The 9,073-nt window shown below is 44.6% G+C and overlaps 1 protein-coding gene across 1 annotated transcript in view; it reads right to left on the bottom strand.

Annotated features, from left to right (window-relative positions):
• Positions 1-4,437: 4,437 nt before the first annotated feature.
• LOC134285187 (uncharacterized) overlaps positions 4,438-9,073 on the bottom strand; it is a 316,349-nt gene continuing 311,713 nt past the window's right edge. Inside the window, exon 2 of the mRNA XM_062845465.1 lies at positions 4,438-4,634. The gene's annotated coding sequence lies outside the window, so the exon portion shown is untranslated. The remainder of the gene's footprint in view (positions 4,635-9,073) is intronic.

Below are 9,073 nucleotides of genomic sequence, written 5' to 3'. Positions count from 1 at the left end.
GTTTACCGCCGTCGTGGTGTTATTGCTTTTAATGTTCCTGCTGGTGCAAAGGAGTCGCCCGAGGGGGATTGCTCGCAGGCTGACTAGCGCCAACGACAGCGACGACGATGACGACATGGACGATGATGTCGAGTCGGGGTTTAGGTGGAACTGGAAATGGGTGGCGACGACGGCAAGATGAGAAGCAACAGGATCAGAACAGGTGGGTGTGATGAAATACGCACGGTCGAGTAGCTATCTGTAGATTCGTCTATGCTAGAGGAAAATATTTAGAATGGGTGACCAAATTATGCTTGATTTGTAAATGGTATTCACTATTCAGGGGCTGCTCGGGTTCGTTTGGAAGTTAATCATCAATGCTAACTTATTTTCCCGACCAACCTAGATAACTGTGTAGTGTCGGTAGCGGTTGTCTCAATTGGCTAAAGAATAACACTACGGACCGCCTGATCCAGTGGTAAAAGTCCACTAAACAGGTGATCCCTAATTCATGGTTTTATGTGGCTTTATGCTTACCGTGCCAAGGAATAAATTGTTAGGGGGTTCTAATAAAAACCTAACCTCAAACGGAGCCTTGGAGAATTAGGGCGTCCTCCACAGTAATACGCCCTTACCACAGACAAACAGACGTCTCACTCTACTCGCTTCCTATCGTTTCCCTTTTTAACGGATTGTTCAAATATTCCGTAGTTCGCAAATCGCTTGCTCCGCTCGCTCATGGCGCTCGCATCGCTTTTGCTCCTGTTTGACGTTGCATGACGATGATTGTTATCGCATTTTGTTCCAAGTGATACGTCTGTTTGTCTGTGCCCTCACTGCGCTAACCGGAGCAATAGTGCAGTGGACCTTGCGTTTCTCTGAGATAATCAGTTACCCTAAGTCTCAAATTTAGCTTACATTACTACCTATATGGGTTCGTTTAATGCGTTTTCGCCATTGGCGTTTTTCAATTGAAACCGATTTGGTTTGTCGTTGATGTTTCCTTTTTGTGCTGTGAATGTGAAGCGAGTAATCCTGTCTAGTTTGGGTAGTGACTACGGCTGGGAAACCTCAAATCAATGTTCAGCGTAAAAAGCGTGCGTAGCCCAAGTACTTAAAAAAGTTAATTTTCGTAGGGTAACTTCTGTATAGGTCACCTTGTGAACCCAGTTTTGCTTCTTTCATTATGAATGAAGTGTCGTGCCTTGGGCATGCTATATCTTAGAATAATGTTAACAGTTTGTTTCAACCATTCCTTATGGATGCCTTCAAGCAAGCTCTTGCATTCAGCATCCTTTCGCTGATATTAAAATTTTTGCAGTATTGCTATGACTATTACATCATCTGAAGTAGCTCAAACCAATTTGAGATGCTTCAGTTTTATGGATTACTTAAGTAGTACAGTTCATGGATAACTTAACATAAAATTTCACCTAACCCAACTCTGCATGAGCAGAATTTGTCATGAGTTGACTGATTGGCATGTGTCAGATGATGAGTTTCCATTTGTCCTTCTTTGCACTTTTGAGTTTTCCTTCCCATACTTTGCGTATTCAGGCGTCCCTGCTCAAAATGGGGGAACCTGTACTAATTGGGTGCGACCACATTTTATGGATAAGTCACTTTCATTCTTACTCCAAGAGAGTTTTATTGTGGTTTTGTTATTACAGCGCCCTTCATTGTGGTATACCATAACTATTGCTTTGAAAGAAGCTTGCCTCTGCGATCTGTGTGGATCACAAGAGGTATTCCTGAATGAAACTTTGATCTGTTATTTCAAAATATCTTCGGATATAGCATTCTGTTGTATAGTTACGAATCTCTAGCTTCCGCCCGAGAATTATAGCTTTATAAACGATTTAGTAGGCCCAAAAAAGCTGTACTCTACACACTTAGAATAAATTACAGTATTCGGTGAAAAAAATCACCGAAACTGGTCTGTAAACAAGCAAACTACAGTATTATGGCGAAAACGATGAAATTGCAGGAGAAAATCGGTGAAATCTAAGAAATCACCGAAGAGCCGGTGAAATCAGACAAATTTACAGGAGACCTGTGAATATTTTACCGAACAGATCCGTGATGGGACTATTTTACCGTACTACTGTAAAATGCGTTTAACAGCCACGCCGGCAGCTTCGAGAATCAGTTCAATTAGAATTTGCGCATCATCTCCAAGCAAGACTCTCTTGTACAGTGGCAGCAAGTGTGGTTCCTGATCAGAAGGCCGTGTATTCAATCCCATCATCGACGTTTTTTATGAAAATATTGTTTTTTTGTGCTCGCATAAAATCGCCGTAAATTTGTAAAATTTACCGTACGTTCAGTGATATTCGTAAACAAACATACCGAACGAATAGGCTTATATGTATGGCGATGGCACAAATGCCCCAAATGGAGGATAACGTGCCTCTGGAGCCGGCCTTCTGATACCTGATACCTGCTGGTATTCACTATTCAGCATTCAGGTTCATCATTCGAGTCAACAATAAATACTACGCAACCCGTTTCGTTTTGCTGCTGCTTTTCTCCAAATTCGGGAACGTCCGACACTCGACAAATCTATCTTGCCTAAGTAACACACTTGTCACAGAAGAGTCAAGTAGGATCTTTAAATGAATGCAATTCTTAAAGAACCAATGTTAACATGTACTATACTTTTCAGCAGTGTCGAAAACAGGTATTTTAACGTTACACAAGTGAACTTTTGCAAAGTTCCGTGACAGTGAACCTATTCCTGTTGTTTTCTAATATGCTTAGGTAACGCGGGCTGAGAGTTTTTGGATAGCATAGCATTCAAACTTAAATTTTGATCTGGCTGTTTCCAGAAAGAAATATTTGATCTTAGCAGGATCAATATTTGATATAATTTGCTCTGTTTTTGCGTTCTGTTTTGTTTTTTTACTTATAAACGTTTTATTTCAGGAGGATTCAGGTAATTCTACCATTTCATATAGGAGGATTTAGGTAAATCTATAATTTTCCTTTTCTATTTCAGATTTGAAATCGAACACCCAACAAGGAATCGGGAAAGGAACCAGGCATCACCCAAAAATATTGCGTGCTCCTGAACGTTGACCAAACGTCTTCTTTGAACTTTACCCTTCCACTAACATCCAAATTCCCGTGACGCCTAGGCCTGAAAGAATGTAGAGGTCTCTATGTACTTTCACAGGTGTCCAACTAATCTTCCTTTCCCATCCCTCAGCTATAGCAAGGACGTGGCCAGGACAGCACTCGACCGTTGGAGGATTGCGTCAATTTTGTCTAAGATTCAGATATTAGTCCCAAATCTTTGTACTTTGGTAACGGACAGGAAGGATGCAACCCTCATAACAGCGATCCAGGGCTGTACCACCTACGAATTTGTGCGACTTGCTTAATGCTAATGCTAATGCTAATCATTTTTACGACGCGACTGATGTGCAGCGAAAATGATGTGATATCACAAGATTTTTTTTCTGTGTTGATCAAGCACTACCAAACCAATGCATGAGCTTAACCCATTCCTGCTAGATACAAAGCGGACTTGATTTCTACCATTGAACGTTGTTTCGAACTCGAGGAGTTTAAACATGATACGATCAGTACGAGTAGAAAGCAACCACCAAGGTTCAAGACCATTCGTTCTATTTTGTACTTATGGCTGGTCTAGTAATTCTTACATCACTGCCAGTACAGCTATTCATATGGCGGGATGATCCATCCCACTTGTAGCACGGAAATAAGGTCTACCGTGCCAGAGCCCTGCATTGGCGCGGTAAAGAACAAATTGCTGTGAGGGTTGCACAGGCACCTCACAGTTTCCATTAACGACCGCACATCTGGCATTTGGGTTTCCTGTTAAGTGGACTTTTATCCCCTAAACAGGTGATTCGCGATGTTATTGCGACATTTGCACCCATTTAGACTCCGCCCGAATTCATTATTCATTTCATTTATTTAGCTAATATCAAATTCATGATAATACTGAATCAACAATTTGCCGCCATAATACTCGATTTGCAGCTGCAGATCTCCAACGTCGGTCACGCCCAACACTCGCCAGATCACGCTCCACATGGTCCGCCCATCGTGCTCTCTGCACTCCACACCTTCTTGTACCTACCGGATGGTTAGCAAACACCAACTTTGTCCGGCATTCTTGCAACATGCCCTGCCCACCGTATCCGTCCAGCTTTAGCCACTTCCAGGATGTTGGGTTCACCGTAGAGTGCAGCGAGCTCGTGGTTCATCCTTCTCCGCCACACACCGTTCTCCTGTACGCCGCCAAAGATCGTCTTTAGCACGCGTCGCTCGAAAACTTCGAGTGCTTGAAGGTCCTCCTCGAGCTTCGTCCATGTCTCGTGTCCGTAGAGAACCGCCGGTCTTATTAGCGTCTTGTACATGGTACATTTGGTGCGTGAGTGAATCTTTTTTGACCGCAGATTCTTCTAGAGCCCATAGTAGGCACGACTTCCACTGATGATGCGCATTCGTATTTCACGGCTCACGTTATTGTCAGCCGTTAGCAAGGAACCGAGGTAGACGAGTTCTTCTACCACCTCGAAAGTATCCCCGTCTATCGTAACATTGCTGCCAAGGCTTGTCCTGTCTCGCTCAGTCCCACCTACCAGCATGTGCTTTGTCTTAGCCGCATTCACCACCAGTCCGACCTTTGCTGCTTCGCGTTTCAGGCGGGTAGTTCTGCCACCGTTCCAAATGTTCTAGCAATAATATCCATGTCATCCGCAAAACAGACAAATTGGCGGGATTTCGTGAAGATCGTACCCCGGCTGTTGAGCCCGGCTTATCGCATAACACCTTCCAGGGCGATGTTGAATAGTAGGCAGGAAAGTCCATCACCTTGTCGTAGTCCCCGTCGAGATTCAAATGAACTGGATAGTTCACCCGAAATCCTTACGCTGTTTTGAGAAGGACGCAGCGAGGACGGTTATTCTGCAGCATGGAACCCAACAGAATGTGAAGCGATAAAGACAGAAGCAGAAGCAGCAGACCCGTCTCTTCTGGGAGAAAATGCGCCGCCTGGAAGAAGCGTAGTGCGAGGAAATGGAGCTGCTGTGCCGTTTACAAAATACACATAAGTTCTACCAGAAGCTCAACGCATCCTCCAAAGACTACGTACCGAAAGCCGTTACCTGCAGGGATAAGGACGGGAGCCAGCTGACGGACAAACGTGAGGTGATCGGAAGGTGGAAGCAGCACTTCGACGAGCACCTGAATGGCGAAGAGAATGTAGGCACGGGGGATCAAGGCAGCGGAAGAAATGACTATGTTGGTGCAGCAGAGGACGGGAACGAACCAACTCCCACGCTGAGGGAAGTTAAGGATGGTAAGGACGGTATCGCAGCAGAACTCATCAAGGCCACCTGTCTGCATGAGTTAGTAGTCAGGATCTGGGAAACCGAACAGCTACCAGGAAGGGATAATCTGTCCCATCCACAAGAAATGCGGTAAGTTAATGTGTGAGAACTTTCGAGCGATCACCATTTTGAATGCCGCCTACAAAGTGCTATCCCAGATCATCTTCCGTCGTCTTTCACCTAAAGTAAATGAGTTCGTGGGAAGTTACCAAGCCGGTTTCATCGACGGCCGGTCGACAACGGACCAGATCTTCACCGTACGGCAAATCCTCCAGAAATGCCGTGAATACCAGGTCCCAACGCACCACCTGTTCATCGACTTCAAGGCGGCATACGACAGTATCGACCGCACAGAGCTATGGAGAATCATGGACGAAAACGGCTTTCGTCAACATAGGGAATTTCTATGGTGGGTCGCGAAAAGTACGTCTGCTGGCAAAAGGGGGTTACGCACCTTTTAGTTTGGGAACCAATAGACTAGACTGATTAAAACAACGGTTTACGGTGTACAAAACTATGGAAGTATTTCGGGCGAACAATCAACCACCCGCATCAGGTGAATGCTCAAAATTTATTTATTATAAAAACACATACAACAAATATAGACAAACAGATGCATAGAAAAACAGTGTGCGAGATTTCACCAGTCGGATTTCACAAAAAAAGTGAAATTTAATAAAATAGGCCGAAAAGATCTTTTGTAAGCTGCACTTCCGAACAGTGACAAAATGAAATGAAAGTCGAAACTCGTGGTGAGGATCTATACAAAGTTCACGAACAAATATTTCAAAGGAGGACATAACAAACATAAGAATACTAACTATCAACTTTGCTATAAGACTGAACTATGTAATAAAATAATTGAAATAAAACCTACAGAAAAAGATTAGTTAGAGTGAAGTGGACCTGGTGTGATGACCATCACGCCGAGGACCTGGGATCGAATCCCACTCCCGACAAACTCGCAAAATGTGAGTACTTCCTTCGGAAGGGAAGTTAAGCGTGGGTCCCGAGATGAACTAGCGTAGGGCTAAAAATCTCGTTAATACAGATAAAAAAAAAGATTAGTAAGAAACAAACTCACCGGATAATCTTCTTTAGTAGGTGCTCTTGTTTTGCCACTGATTGCAGCAAACCCCAATAGGTCGAAAATAAATTCCAAATCACAAGTTCTCTGGTTTACTCCACTCGCCGAGTCCATCGCTGTTTCACCGCGCCACACGTGGTGTGATTGTGAAAACCATAGCCTTGATGTGAGGGTCCTCTAGAGGGCCATGGGTTTCTCCGCTCTCTGGAGTGCTCAAAATACGATTTATTGTCACCGCGTTCATGACCCTACGGGACTTTGCCAACCGGTCTCTGCTTCTTCCCCACTCCTTGGAAGCTCGAGGCGAGAGAACCGAAACTCAACCCCGATCAGGATATCCAGACATAGTCGCCGAAACTACTGTCGATCCAAGGGTCCTATTACAATCTCGTACTCCGAGCCATTCCACTATGCCACACATGGCGTAAGAGTGGCCAGCACCGCTATTGAGGTGAAGGGAGGGTCCCCCAGTGAAGGCAGTGTGGCTCTGCGCTCTCCGGAAGTGTTAGGCATCTGATTGGCTGTCACCACGTACATGAGTCTTTGAACGTCATCGAACGGAGGTGTTACCCTCACTCCCATGAGCTCTAACTCTCTGCTTCGGCCCTCAAGAAACTCTTTCAGGGTCGGCTCGGATACTGATCGGGAATACAAACACGAGGTATCTCTTAATTATCAGTCGTTTATTGTGGGTACTTACAATATTCGTGTAGGTGTGTGTGTGTGAGTGTGGACGGTGGCCGGCCGGCGTGGGGATCTCTGCTGCGACGGTGACTTCGTAGGATGGGAGCTGACGGTGGGCGGTGGGGCAATGCCGGGACTGCGACGTAGGCAGCGACGTAGGCAGCGATGGGGACGTCGGATCGGGCGAGTTACCACGCGGTCGATCGGGCTTTGGGTGCTACGACTTCGCTGGCGAAGACCTCAAGGCGGCAAGTGACGAATGGACGCTCGACCTCTTCTGCTGGTTTATGACCACGTCTTCACTTGGGGTTGTACTCATTCGACACCGGATGGGACTCGCTGTTCACTCAAAGTTGCGTTTGCTTTTGGCACGGGGTGGACACATGCTCACCAGCCCTTCAATCCACACTATACAGCGGGTGGATTAATTGAGGGTAAAGCGTCTCAATTTTGGTAATTAAGGCCGCACGAGACGACGTGTAATTTTTCCTATCTTCCCTCTCTTTCTAACAATTTGCCTCGCGATTTTGAAGAAGCAAATATCAATTTCCAATGCACTGACGTAGCTGAAACTTTAGTCGATTGTGCACCACAAGTGAGCAAATGAACGATCAAATTTCTAGTCAATAATATGAAGTAGAAGTTGAGATTTGCATCTTACTAGCAACAGAGCAATGGCGGACGATTCAACCACCGTCCCGTCCGGCCTTAATACCAATGGGTCCTGATTCTTCAGTATTCAGCTTAGGAGTAACTTCTCCACTTAAATAAACTTCACTTGAGCACTAACGTGATACTCCACGTTTTATAATAACTTCCTCTGACTTTAGAACACTTGCTAACTGCTTGGTGGTTGGCGTGGAAAAGATCGGATCTTCCCGATCGGACCGGTAGCTGACCTCAAATTTCCCTTTTTCATTCCATGTCCCAAATGTCCCATTTTCCTTTCTTATCCATTATCCATTGCAGTGCCCAAATTTCCCATTACATACTCCATGATCCCCTTTGGTGGGCGTTGTTTGGTGTATGTCAAGTGTAATTTGTGTATTTAATCTCCTATGCTCTGTTTTTCCTTAAGGTCATTCAATATTATTTCTCTAATATTTTAATCAAATACTTCTGATTGGAATCTTTATTTTGTGTTTAATTTTGTGTTTATCATTATATTTATTTTTAATACTATGGCACTCATGCTCTTCTTGCCGAACAGCAGTATACTGCTGGTCTGTTCTCTCATCCGGTTTAATGTGAGGGTGCCACTCTCGCTCTGTTGGGGCTTATCTCTTAGGGTAAAAGTACCTAAACGGTAACAGAGGGAACCCCGCTGGAGATCAAAACGGAAGAATTGAACCTCGACTTGGAATACGACGTCCCTCGAAAGGCGCATCCTGTGAATCCAATCAACCATCAATCCCCAAATAATTGCCAGTAGAAGCGTGGGCCCACCAACTAGCTTTCCGGCTGAAGGGCCCCGGAAATCGGACAACTAGGCATTTCGCCTACACTGTTGCATCTTGGAAAGTACAACCCAAACCACTACCACTCCTTCTCTTTGCTGCATGAGCTCCAACGTTTAGTGCGGCCACAACGACATGAATGCCGAAGTTGAACTCCTACAGATTGTTTTAGAAAGGTGAATCATTTGTTTGCATCACAAACCGAATATGAAAGACAAAACAGCTTCCGGAGTGGTGGATGAAAATAATATACTCCTTTTTTCTTGAATAGAAAATTTTAAGAAAGCAGTTAGTAGTATCTTCAGTCATAAACGTCAACATTTGTTTCCATATAAACTGCGTTATTTAACCAAAGAAATGAGAAAGTTATTGAAATTCTCTACAAAAGTTCGTTGCCCAATTCTCGTTTTCTGAAATCATTAAAGACGAATTTCCCATTTTCCTAGCCTAGACCGCGTTCCCTCTGTTTGGCTCGGTTTTGGTTTTTTCGTTCCCGTGTCCCC

Source organism: Aedes albopictus, chromosome 1 (genome assembly GCF_035046485.1).
Source record: "Aedes albopictus strain Foshan chromosome 1, AalbF5, whole genome shotgun sequence".
Lineage (NCBI taxonomy): Eukaryota > Metazoa > Arthropoda > Insecta > Diptera > Culicidae > Aedes > Aedes albopictus.
The sequence above is the reverse complement of the archived record's forward strand: the minus strand, read 5'-3'. Positions and strand labels throughout refer to the sequence as shown.